This window comes from Hypanus sabinus, chromosome 27 (genome assembly GCF_030144855.1).
Source record: "Hypanus sabinus isolate sHypSab1 chromosome 27, sHypSab1.hap1, whole genome shotgun sequence".
NCBI lineage: Eukaryota > Metazoa > Chordata > Chondrichthyes > Myliobatiformes > Dasyatidae > Hypanus > Hypanus sabinus.
Genome location: NC_082732.1, coordinates 24,646,969 through 24,659,410, shown reverse-complemented (window position 1 = coordinate 24,659,410; position 12,442 = coordinate 24,646,969). Strand labels below are relative to the sequence as shown.

The window sequence follows — 12,442 nt, the reverse complement described above, 5'->3', positions numbered from 1 at the left end:
CATTCCCGTTTCCCTCTCTCACCTTTTTCCTTACTTGCCCATCACCCCATTCTGGTGTCCTCTCCTATCAGATTTCCCTCTTCTCCAGCCCTGTATCTCTTTCACCAATCGACTTCCCAGCTCTTTACTTCACCCCTTTACCCCCCTTCCCGGTTCCACCTATCACCTACCACCTTGTATTTCTTCCTCCCCTCCCCCCACCTTCTTACCGTGACTCCGCTTCTTTTTTCCAATCCCAATGAACGGTCTCAGCCCTAAACGGCGACTGTTTTTCCTCTCCGTGGACGCTGCCCGGCCTGCTGAGTTCCTCCAGCATTTTGTGTGTTTTGCTTTGGATTTCCAGCGTCTGCAGGTTCTTGTGTTTGTGAATCCCATTCTTTAGCAGCACGGCAGATCTACGGCCCTTCAAAGGTTAAGTAACAACTTCCATTTGTACAGCACCTTGAGCATCACAAAACAGTGCCCTAAAGTGCTCCATATGAACAAAAACACCTTTGCTGAACCATATAAATAGATATTGGTAAAATGATAACTTGCTTTGTCAAAGACACAAGTTTTAAGGAACAGTAGTGTTGTGGTTTGCTCAATGCTTCAGAGTGCCAGTGACCCAGGTTCAATTCCCACTGCTGCCTGTAAGGAATTCGTACGTTCTGCCTGTGACTGCGTGGATTTTCCCCTAAGTGCTCCAGATTCTTCCCACAGTCTGGTTGGTAGGTTAATTGGTCATGGTAAATTGTCCCACGATTAAATTGGGGGATCGCTGGGTGGAATATCCGAAAGGAGTTACTCCATGCTGTATCAATAAATAAATAGAATTCTGTTGCAGCATTGTTTCAGGGCTGATCTCTTTGAAGAAAGAAGCAAACTTAAGGCAAGGTCTTTCTGCAGAGTGATTGTGTGTAAAAAAAAAATTCCAGGATCAATAATATTCATACGGCTGTGAGAAGAAATTAAATTCAGTGAATGACTGAGTGTGTAATCTTATCAACCATGTCGGATCATCGTTAACCGCATCGTTAAATAAATGAGAAAGCTGAGGCATGATGCCACACTGAAATTTATTTACAGATCTTTCTTTCACACAACAAGCCGATGTTGCCTGTTTTACTAGATGCTGTAGATAAATGGGGCATCTATTAAACTACCTCTTAACTCTCATATTCTTGTTATGCACTGCAACACAGCGTAGCTCGGGTATTTAGTTCCTGCGTGCACGAAATTCAGCTTCACAGCCCAAAACATCAGAATATTATCTCACAGCTGCTTAAGTTCATTGATGCCAACTAAGCCAAAATTTAGAAATATCAATAAGGAAATATTCTCAATTTTCTGAAAAAACAGAGAATCATAATTCAATATGCACCATTAAGATGACACTATTTTGTCAATTGAACTCGATGGCCACAGCACGTCATTGACGTGGGACAACAACTCTGCTTCTCTCTCCAAGGCCCGCTTAATATTTCAAATACTGTGTGATTTTATTTCAGATTTTTAAGCTTTTGCAGTATTTTGCTCTGGTGCTTTTCTAGCACTTTTACCGTGGGAAATAGCCCACAATGCTTTACAAAGGTGCAATCGGGGGCAAAGCATGCAAGACAATGGAGGTAATGTTAGGAGAGATCACAGTGGCAAGCTTTATGCAAGGATAAAAAAAAAAGGAGGTTTGGAATTTCCAGAGGGACCTGCATGAATGAAAAATGAGGCAAATACATCCACAGTAACATTAGATAAGTAACTATTATGATCACACCAGCACATAATTTTAAAAGTAATATTACACATTCAATGATATGAGCTAATTGGATTTTACAATTATCTTTATGTAAACGATCAGAGCCATAGATTCATCGACTTGTACTAAAGAGAAATTGGCCCTTTGACTCGCTGTATTTGTGCTGACCATTCTGTCCATCTATACTAATCCCATCTGTCTGTATTATGTCTGTATTCTATGGTTTGCTCATTTAAATGCCGGTACAAATGCTTCTTAAAATGCCGTGATTGTATCTAACACCACCAGGTCCTCAAGGAATCAATCTGCTAAAGACAACCCCCTCAAATTCCCTTTAAAACTCCTTCCTCTCAACATAAATCTAAACCTACTTGTTTTTGATACCCTACCATGAGAAACAATTCTACCTAGTCCATTTATGCCTCATAATTCTATCTACTTCTATCAGGTCATCTCTGAGTCTTCTTTGTTCCAGGAAAAAAAACAAACCTAGCCTATCCAATCTCTCCTCATAACCAAAATCCTCCAATTCAGACAACATTGAAAGTGTGTATGCAGTATACAACCCTGAGTTTCGTCTTCCTACAGGCAGCAACGAAACAAAGAAAATCCAAGGAACCCATTGAAAGAAAAACATCAAACCTTCAACACGCAAAAAAAAAGTCATTGAATCAGTTCAGGAGTGTTCATTTCAGTTCAATTTAGCACTGTGTTGTTTGTTGACTGCAGGCCACAACTTGGTTCAATTTTTCCCATTATTCACAACTTTTGTAGCATTCACGATTATTGGGTGATGATTTAAAGTGTAGCATGGGGCATCTCAGTAACAGGTAAATAATACCATAGATAACCAACGCACACAAAATGCTGGCGGAACGCAACAGGCCAGGCAGTGTCTTTAGGGAGAAGTGCTGTTGACGTTTCCAGCTGAGACCTTCCATCAGGATCCTTTGTTAGTCCTGACGAAGGGTCTCGGCCCGAAACGTCGACAGCGCTTCTCCCTATAGATGCTGCCTGGCCTGCTGTGTTCCACCAGCATTTTGTGTGTGTGTTGTTTGAATTTCCAGCATCTGCAGATTTCCTCGTGTTTGCCATAGATAACTGTTGGAGTTCTGTTTAATTACTGATCCTTGGGATTCTTCCCGGTGCCAAAAATGGCGAGCTGTCTTAATTCCAAGATTTCAGTTTATTTTAGTAGAAACAAATAAATACTAAGCAAGCTAACCAAAGAGCTGAGGAACAATGCTAAGAAGGGAATTAATGTTAAGGGGTGTAAGACAAAAGAAAAGCTACATGGTGCTTCCAAAAAATCTATCACTTTTATAGATAAGATATTCCTTAGATAGTAATAAACTAGTTAATAGTGTACATAATTAAAACAATTACTTTACATGGGTAAAGTGTTAATGAAAAATGAGAAAGTTGATAAACCGTTAGTTTAGCTGCTATACCGCTTTCTGCCAGTGAGTGTGAAAAATACACAAGTTTGTTAAAAAGTACGGATCTTATAAAAAGTACTATTAAAAAAAACAGTGGTTTCCAACAAATCACAGGGATAGATTGCAACACATACAAAATGCTGGTGGAACACAGCAGGCAAGGCAGCGTCTGCAGGGAGAAGCACTGTCAACACTTCGGGCCGAGACCCTTTGTCAGGGGAAGATTACTGGGGTGACAGTAGTTAAACATTGAGCAATATTGAAGAGGGGTGACACAGAGCATGTGTCAAATGGGGAAACACAGGAGTTTCTGCAGATGCTGGAAACACATACAGAATGCTGGAGGAACTCAGCAGGTCAGGCAGCATTTGCTGTATAGAAAGGAATAAAGATTAAGTGTCTCAGCTCAAAATGTTACACCCTTTATTCTTCTCTGTAGATGCTTCCTGACCGGCTGAGCTCCCCAGTCTTTTGTATGTGTTGTCAAGTGGTTAATATAGGCTAAATGATAAAGATGCAAGATAGGTAAGTTATTAAACATATAACATGGCAAATAATTAAACTTGTAATAGGATCAACTATTTAAGGTATAATATGCAGTTAATAATTGTTGGTTTGCAAGAGGTGACAATTAAAGTTTAACAGTGGAAAAAGTTACATTTTTATGATGCCTTTCCTGTTCCTCAATGGATGCCCCAAAGTATTTCAAAGTCAATGAAGTATATTGATTCTGAAGTTCAGACACTTCTGTGAAGTAGTAATGTGGCAGCCAGTTTCTGCACTGTATTCACACACAACAGCAATGCCAATATGGTGGTGGCATCCGTCGGTCTCGAGAGACCATGGATCTGCGCCTGGAGTTTCCGGGGCGCAGGCCTGGGCAGGGTTGTATGGGAGACTGGCAGTTGCCCAAGCTGCAGGCCTTCCCCTCTCCACGCCACCGACGTTGTCCAAGAGAAGGGCATTAGGACCCATGCAGCTTGGCACCGGTGACGTCACAGAGCAATGTGCTGTTAAGTGCCTTGCTCAAAGACACAAACACGCTGCCTCAGCTGAGGCTCGAACCAGTGACCTTCAGGTTACTAGTCTGATGCCTTGCCCACTAGGCCACGCGCCAACACTAATGCCAATATAAAACCCCAGAAAATATGATAGAAATATTTAGTAATGGATTTTTTAAAAATGGCAAAAATACATTTTATTCCAAATGATGACGGATGGCATTTCCTCAGTACTGTACTAAAGTGTTAGCCTAATTCTTTGACAATATTTCAACTGCTGTATAACCAATGTTTTGTAAAGTTGTAACATAACATCCCAATTTTTATATTCTGTGCCCTGACTTATGAGGACAAGCATGCCTCCTTCAGAAAAGAATCAGAATCATGTTTAATGTCACAGGCATATGTTGTAAAATGTGTTAACTTTGCAGCAGCATGCAATATACGATAATATAGGGAAATAACTGTGAATTACAGTAATTATATATATATATTAAATAGTTAAATTAAATAAGTAGTGCAAAAACAGAAATAAAAAGTAGTGTGGTAGTGTTCACAACTCTATCTACATATGTTGACAGTTCCAGGGATCTATCCTAATGTCTCAGTTTTATTTTTAAATTTTAATCATTGATTAGGTAAATATTTCCATATTTAACCAAAGAGTAAAGATGATAAATGATTAAAGGTGTGAAAAAGTAAAAACAATAAATTATTAAAACAGGACAAAGGCCAATGAGACGTGATTGATAGTCTAATAACTACTTGTTCCTTGCTTTTATACATCTCCATCGTTTCAGTCCCTCCGAGCTCTATAATCTTCTCTGGATGTACAACCCTGCAATATTCTGTCATTAATCTATTTTTGCTACTAGGATATCCCCCACTATCACTATTCTGCCAATGGTTGCCTCAGGCCTAATCTCTGGAATTCTCTCTGTTCCTTTCTTGCTTTCCCCCCACTTCATCAACATACTCCTGCTTAGACCATAAGACATAGGAGCAGAATTAGGCCCTTCAGCCCATCGAGTCTGCTCCGCCATTCCATCATGGCTGATCCCAGATCCCACTCAACCCATTCACCTGCTTCTCGACATATCATTTGTTGTCCTGACCAATCAGGAAACAATCAACTTCCACCTTTACCCACAGGCTTGGCCTCCACTACAATCTGTGGCAGAGCATTCCACAGATTAACTACTGCCTGCCTAAAAAAAAATTCCTCCTTACCCCTGTTCTAAAAGATCACCCCTCAATGTTGAGGCTGTGCCCTCTAGTTCTAGATACCCCACCATAGGAAACATCCTCTTCACATCCACCCTATCTAGTCCTTTCAGCATTCAGAAGGTTTCAATGCGATCACCCCCCCCCCGACATTCTTCTAAATTCCAGTGAGTACAGACCCAAGGCTGCCAAACACTCCTCAGATGTTAACCCCTTCATTCCCGGAATAATCCTCGTGAACCTCCATTCGACTCTCTCCAATGACAATACATCCTTTCTGAGATTTGAGCCCAAAACTGTTGTCAATACTCCATGAGGCCAGACTAGTTGTTTATAAAGCCTCAACATTATGTCCTCACTTTTATATTCATTCCCTTTGAAATCAATGCCAGCATTATATTCGCCTTCTTCACTGTGGACTCAACCTGTAAATTAACCTTCTGGGAGTCTTGCATGAGGATTTCTAAGTCCATCTGTACCTCTGATGTTTGAACCTTCTCCCATTTAGATAATAGTCCACACTATTGTTCCTTTTACCAAAATGTATTATCATACATTTCCCAACACTGCCAGTTTTTTGCCTGTTCTTCCAATTTGTCTAAGTCCTGCTGCAATCACATTGTTTCCTCAGCACTACCTACCCCTTCACCTTCATCCACAAACTTTGCCACAAAGCCATCAATTCCATTATCCAAATCATTGACATACAATGTGAAAAATGGTGGTCCCAATACTGACCCTTGAGGAACACCACCGGTCACTGGCAGCCAACTAGTGAAGGCCCCCTTTATTCCCACTTGCCGCCTCCTGCCTGTCAGCCATTCCTCTATCCATGCTAGTGTATTTCCTGTAACGCCATAGGATTTTATCTAGTTAAGCAGCCTCATGTGGGGCATCTTTTCAAATGCCTTCTGAAAATCCAAGTAAATGACATCCACTGCCTCTCCTTTGACAAATCCCTGCAGATTTGTCAGGTAAGATTTCCCTTTCCAGAAAACATGCTGACTTTGACTTATTTTATTATTAATCTCTAAATACCCTGAAACCTCATCCTTAATAATAGATTCCATCACTCTCCCAACCACTGAGGTTAGGCTAACTGGCCTATAATTTCTTTTCTGTACCCTTCCTCTCTCTTTCTTAATTTTCCAGTCCTCTGGGACCATGCCAGAATCAAGTGATTCTCGAAAGATCATGGCCAATGCATCCATTATCTCTTCAGCAACCTCTCTCAGGACTCTGGGATGGAGTCCATCTGGCCCAGGTGACTTATCCACCTTAAGACCTTTGAGTTTGCCTGACACTTTCTCCTTTGTAATAGCAATGGCACTCACTCCTGCCCCCGACACTCATGGACCTCCGGCACATTGCTAGTGTCTTCCACAGTGAAGACTGATGCAAGGTATTCATTAGCTTCATCTGCCATTTCTTTGTCCCCAATTACTACCTCACCAGCATCATTTTCCAGTGGTCCAATATCAACTCTCACCTCCTTTTTACTATATAACTGAAGAAACTCTTTGTATCTTGCTTTAAATTATTGTCAAGTTTGCCCTCATATTTCATCTTTACCCTTCTGATAGCATTTTTAGTTGCCTTTGGTTGGATTTTAAAAGCTTCCCAATCATCCAACTTTCCACTCACTTTTGCCGCCTTATATGCCCTTTCCTTGGCTTTTAGATAGTCCTTAGCCTCCCCTGTCAGCCACAGTTGCCTAATGCTGCCATTTGCGAACTTCTTCTGTGGAACATATCAATCCTGTGCCTTGTGAACTGTTCACAGAAACTTCAGCCATCTCTGCTCCGCCGTCATCCCTGCCAGTATCCTCCTCCAATTCACCTGGGCAAGCTCCTCCCTCAACCCTCTGTAATTCCCTTTATTCCACTGCAATACTGATACACATGACTTATGCCTCTCCCTCTCAAATTGCAGTCTGAATTCAATCCTATTATGATCACTGCCTCCTAAGGGTTCCTTTACATTAAGCTCCCTAATAAGATCTGGATAATTACACAACACCCAATCTCAGATAGCCCTCCCCCGAGTAGGCTCAAGCACAAGCTGCTTTAAAAAGCCATTTCGTAGGCATTCAACAAATTCCCTCTCTTACGATCTGACACCAACTTGATTTTCCCAATCCCCTTATATATTGAAGACTCCCATTACAATATGTCATTACCCTTATTGCATGCCTTTTCCAGCGCCCTTTGCAATCTTCAATTCAAATCTTTGCTATTATGTAGAGGCCTATATATCATTCCCATAATGGTTTATTTTACCCTTGCAGTTTCTTAATTCCACCCACAAAGATTCAACATTCTTATGTCACCTCTTTCTAAAGATGTAATTCCATCTCTTACCGGCAGAGCCACGTCACCACCTATGCCTTTCTGCCTGTCCTTTCGATAGAAAGTATACTCTATAATGTTAAGCTCCCAACTATGGCCTTCTTTCAGCCTCGACTCAGTGATGCCCACATCGTCATACAGACCAATCTGCAATTGTGCCATGTGTTCGTCCACCTCATTCCGAATGCTACGTGCATTTAAATACAGCACCTTCAGTCCCGCATTCTTCACCCTTTTATAACCATATAACAATTACACCACAGAAACAGGCCGTTTCGGCCCTTCTAGTCTGTGCTGAACGCTTACTCTCACCTACTCCCACTGACCTGCACTCAGCCCATAACCCTCCATTCCTTTCCTGTCCATATACCTATCCAATTTTACTTTAAATGACAGTACCGAACCTGCCTCTACCACTTCTACTGGAAGCTCGTTCCACACAGCTACCACCCTCTGAGTAAAGAAGTTCCCCCTTGTGTTACCCCTAAACTTTTGCCCCTTAACTCTCAACTCACATCCTCTTGTTTGAATCTCCCCTGCTCTCAATGGAAAAAGCCTATCCACATCAACTCTGTCTATCCCCCTCATAATTTTAAATACCCCTATCAAGTCCCCCCTCAACCTTCTACGTTTCAAAGAATAAAGACCTAACTTGTTCAACCTTTTGAATTCTTCTGACTAAGCATCCGAACGTCCTGATTGGCACTGATGCCAAATTTTGTTTGATAATGCTATCAACCATTTTGGGAACCAACAGCATGTTAAGGCGTTTTTAAAAAGAGCTTTGTTGCAATGTATTGCATTCCCACAGTCACTCAAAGTGCAGCAACAGACAATTCTTTCAATAGCATTAGATAGAATTTCAGAATACAATGTGCCTTAGATCCCAGGTTTTCACTAACCAACCTCATTGGATGTCTACAAGCAATAGATAATTAACCAAAAAAAAATCTCAGATTAATAAGAAGCAGAACTGACTGTTCCAATGAATTCAGCCAATTAATTTATCTTCTTTAACAGCGAAATGGTGCCAAGGATGACTCCCACAACCAGCTGCTAAATTCTTTCAGCCTCTGGTACTTGCTTCTTTACTCGCAGTAGCTGTTTGGGAAACATTTTCCATTTTTGGATGAAACCGAGTAACTTGCTGCCCTTTCACTCACTAGCCAAAAGCCAGCAGCTGAATCAAGGAAAAGTCACGTGTCTTTTTTCAAGATTAGTTCAATGCTTATTCCTCGGTGCCCCCTGCCACATTGCCAGCTGAGCTCGGACTAGTCTTCATTCTCTGTAAAGGAGAGGTCATATTACTTATATAAATATATATAAATCAAGCAATATTTATCATTTCTGAATTCTAATAGATCTGAACATTTATGGTGAGACACAGCTACTGTGTCATGCATTCCTCCAAACACAGCAGTAAAGCATTCTTGGTGAAAGGAAATAGCAGCAGTTAATATTAGGGATGATTGTCAGTTGACTTTATGATTTCCATGTGCTGTGTTCTGTTGGGTAAGTGCTTGAACTGATCTATAAATGAGGTATTAAATTTTTAGCCCCAGGGTTATACTTGTAGAACAAAATTCCAGTGCACGTTTTCTCCTGAAACGAGCAAAGTAAATTTCAGGAGTGATTAGTCTGTGTGAAAAACATGCAGCCATTTCTCTTCACTTGCTCAGTGGCAAGGGGCACAGCGGTTAGCGTCATCACGTTGCACCGCTGGTGGTCACGGATCGCGGTTCGAAACCCAAGTTCTAAGCAATTCCATATAACCATATAACAATCACAGCACGGAAACAGGCCATCTTGGCCCTCCTAGTCCGTTCCGAACCCTTAATCTCACCTAGTCCCACCTACCCACACTCAGCCCATAACCCTCCACTCCTTTCCTGTCCATATACCTATCCAATTTTACCTTAAATGACACAACTGAACTGGCCTCTACTACTTCTACAGGAAGCTCATTCCACACAGCTATCACTCTCTGAGTAAAGAAATACCCCCTCATGTTTCCCTTAAACTTCTGCCCCCTAACTCTCAAATCATGTCCTCTAGTTTGAATCTCCCCTACTCTCAATGGAAACAGCCTGTTCACGTCAACTCTATCTATCCCTCTCAAAATTTTAAATACCTCGATCAAATCCCCCCTCAACCTTCTACGCTCCAATGAATAGAGACCTAACTTGTTCAACCTTTCTCTGTAACTTAATTGCTGAAACCCAGGTAACATCCTAGTAAATCGTCTCTGCACTCTCTCTAATTTATTGATATCTTTCCTATAATTCGGTGACCAGAACTGCACACAATATTCCAAATTTGCCCTTACCAATGCCTTGTACAACTTTAGCATTACATCCCAACTTCTGTACTCAATGCTTTGATTTATAAAGGCCAGCGTTCCAAAAGCCCTCTTCACCACCCTATCTACATGAGACTCCACTTTCAGGGAACTATGCACAGTTATTCCTAGATCTCTCTGTTCCTCTGCATTCCTCAATGCCCTACCATTTATTCTGTATGTTCTATTTGGATTATTCCTGCCAAAATGTAGAACCTCACACTTCTCAGCATTAAACTCCATCTGCCAACGTTCAGCCCATTCTTCTAACCGGCATAAATCTCCCTGCAAGCTTTGAAAATCCACCTCATTATCCACAACACCTCCTACCTTACTATCATTGGCATACTTACTAATCCAATTTACCACCCCATCATCCAGATCATTTATGTATATTACAAACAACATTGGGCCCAAAACAGATCCCTGAGGCACCCCCGCTAGTCACCGGCCTCCATCCCGATAAACAATTATCCACCACTACTCTCTGGCATCTCCCATCTAGCCACTGTTGAATCCATTTTATTACTCCAGCATTAATACCTAACGACTGAACCTTCTTAACTAACCTTCCATGTGGAACTTTGTCAAAGGCTTTGCTGAAGTCCATATAGACTACATCCACTGCCTTACCCTCGTCAACATTCCTCGTAACTTCTTCAAAAAATTCAATAAGGTTTGTCAAACATGACCTTCCACGCACAAATCCATGCTGGCTACTTCTAACCAGATCCCGTCTATCCAGATAATTATAAATACTATCTCTAAGAATACTTTCCATTAATTTACCCACAACTGATGTCAAACTGACAGGTCTATAATTGCTAGGCTTCCTTCTAGAACCCTTTTTAAACAATGGAACCACATGAGCAATACGCCAATCCTCCGGCACAATCCCCGTTTCTAATGACATATTAAAGATCTCCGTCAGAGCTCCTGCTATTTCTACACAAACTTCCCTCAAGGTCCTGGGGAATATTCTGTCAGGACCCGGAGATTTATCCACTTTTAAATTTCTTAAAAGCGCCAGTACCTCCACCTCTTTAATTGTCATAGGTTCCATAACTTCCTTACTTGTTTCCCACACCTTAGACAATTCAATATCCTTCTCCTTAGTGAATACCGAAGAGAAGAAATCATTCAAAATCTCTCCCATCTCCTTCAGTTCCACACATAGCTGACCACTCTGATTCTCTAAGGGGCCAATTTTATCCCTCACTATCCTCTTGCTTTTAATATAACTTCATGGACAATTTGTCAATTTGCACAGTTTTTCAATTTGAAAAATTGAAATCAGTGGTGAATAAATTTGAAGACAAACTGGGCAGGGCGGCATGGTAGCCTAGTGGTTAGAACAAAGAATTACAGGTACAGTACCATCGACCTGGTTTAAATTCCCACTGCTGTCTGTAAAGAGTTTGTACATTGTCCCCGAGATTGCATGGGTTTCCTCTGGGTTCTCTGGTTTCCCTTCAGTCCAATGATTTACTAGTTTATAGGTTAATTGGTCATTGTAAATTGTCCATTGATTAGGCTGGGGTTGCTGAGTGGTGCAGGTTAAGGGGCCAGAAGGACCTATTTCACGCTGTATCTCCATAAAAAATAAAGCTGTTTACTATCTATTTAACTGTCAAGATATCCAGTAGAGAACTTCACATTATAAAAGTTGTAATGAGAAAACCCCAATGGTTTGGAACTCAGTGCACTAAGAATGACAGTCATTGAAAGAACAGTATCGGCAAGCCATAGACTAAAACAGAAAATCTAGATAGTTTAACTGTTCATGTAGCTCATTTGTATCCAAGAAATCTACTCTTTGATGTCAAAGTTTGAAAAGCTCCACTCATTTAAAAACTCAGTCAATGCATGACTGTTACAGAGTATGAGACTGCAGATACTGGCATCTAGAGCAACAGACAACATGCTAGAGGACCGCTTGGTTGAGTAGTACCTAGAAAAGAAATTGTCAACATTCTGGGGCACAACCCTGCATTAGGAGCCTGATGCAGCTTTGCTTATTTGGTATAGCTGAAGTCTTGTCTGAGGTTTTAGCCCTTCCAAACATAAAAGTAACATTAGCAAATTTACCGATGACACAAAGCTGGGTGGCAGTGTGAAATGTCAGGAGGATGTTATGAGAATGCAGGGTGACTTGGACAGGTTGGGTGAGTGGGCAAATGTATGGCAGATGCAGTTTAATGTGGATAAATGTGAGGTTATCCACTTTGGTGGCAAGAACAGGAAGGCAGATTACTATCTAAATGGAGTTGTTAGGAAAAGGGGAAGTACAACGAGATCTAGGTGTTCTTGTACATCTGTCAATGAAAGCAAGCATGCAGGTACAGCAGGCAGTGAAG

General features: G+C 41.2%; 1 long non-coding RNA gene across 1 annotated transcript in view; it reads left to right on the top strand.

Annotated features, from left to right (window-relative positions):
- The first annotated feature begins 3,675 nt into the window (after nucleotides 1-3,675).
- The window catches only part of LOC132382116 (uncharacterized), a 41,739-nt gene continuing 32,972 nt past the window's right edge, over nucleotides 3,676-12,442 (top strand). Inside the window, exon 1 of the long non-coding RNA XR_009508209.1 lies at nucleotides 3,676-3,699. This is a non-coding gene — a long non-coding RNA (uncharacterized LOC132382116). The remainder of the gene's footprint in view (nucleotides 3,700-12,442) is intronic.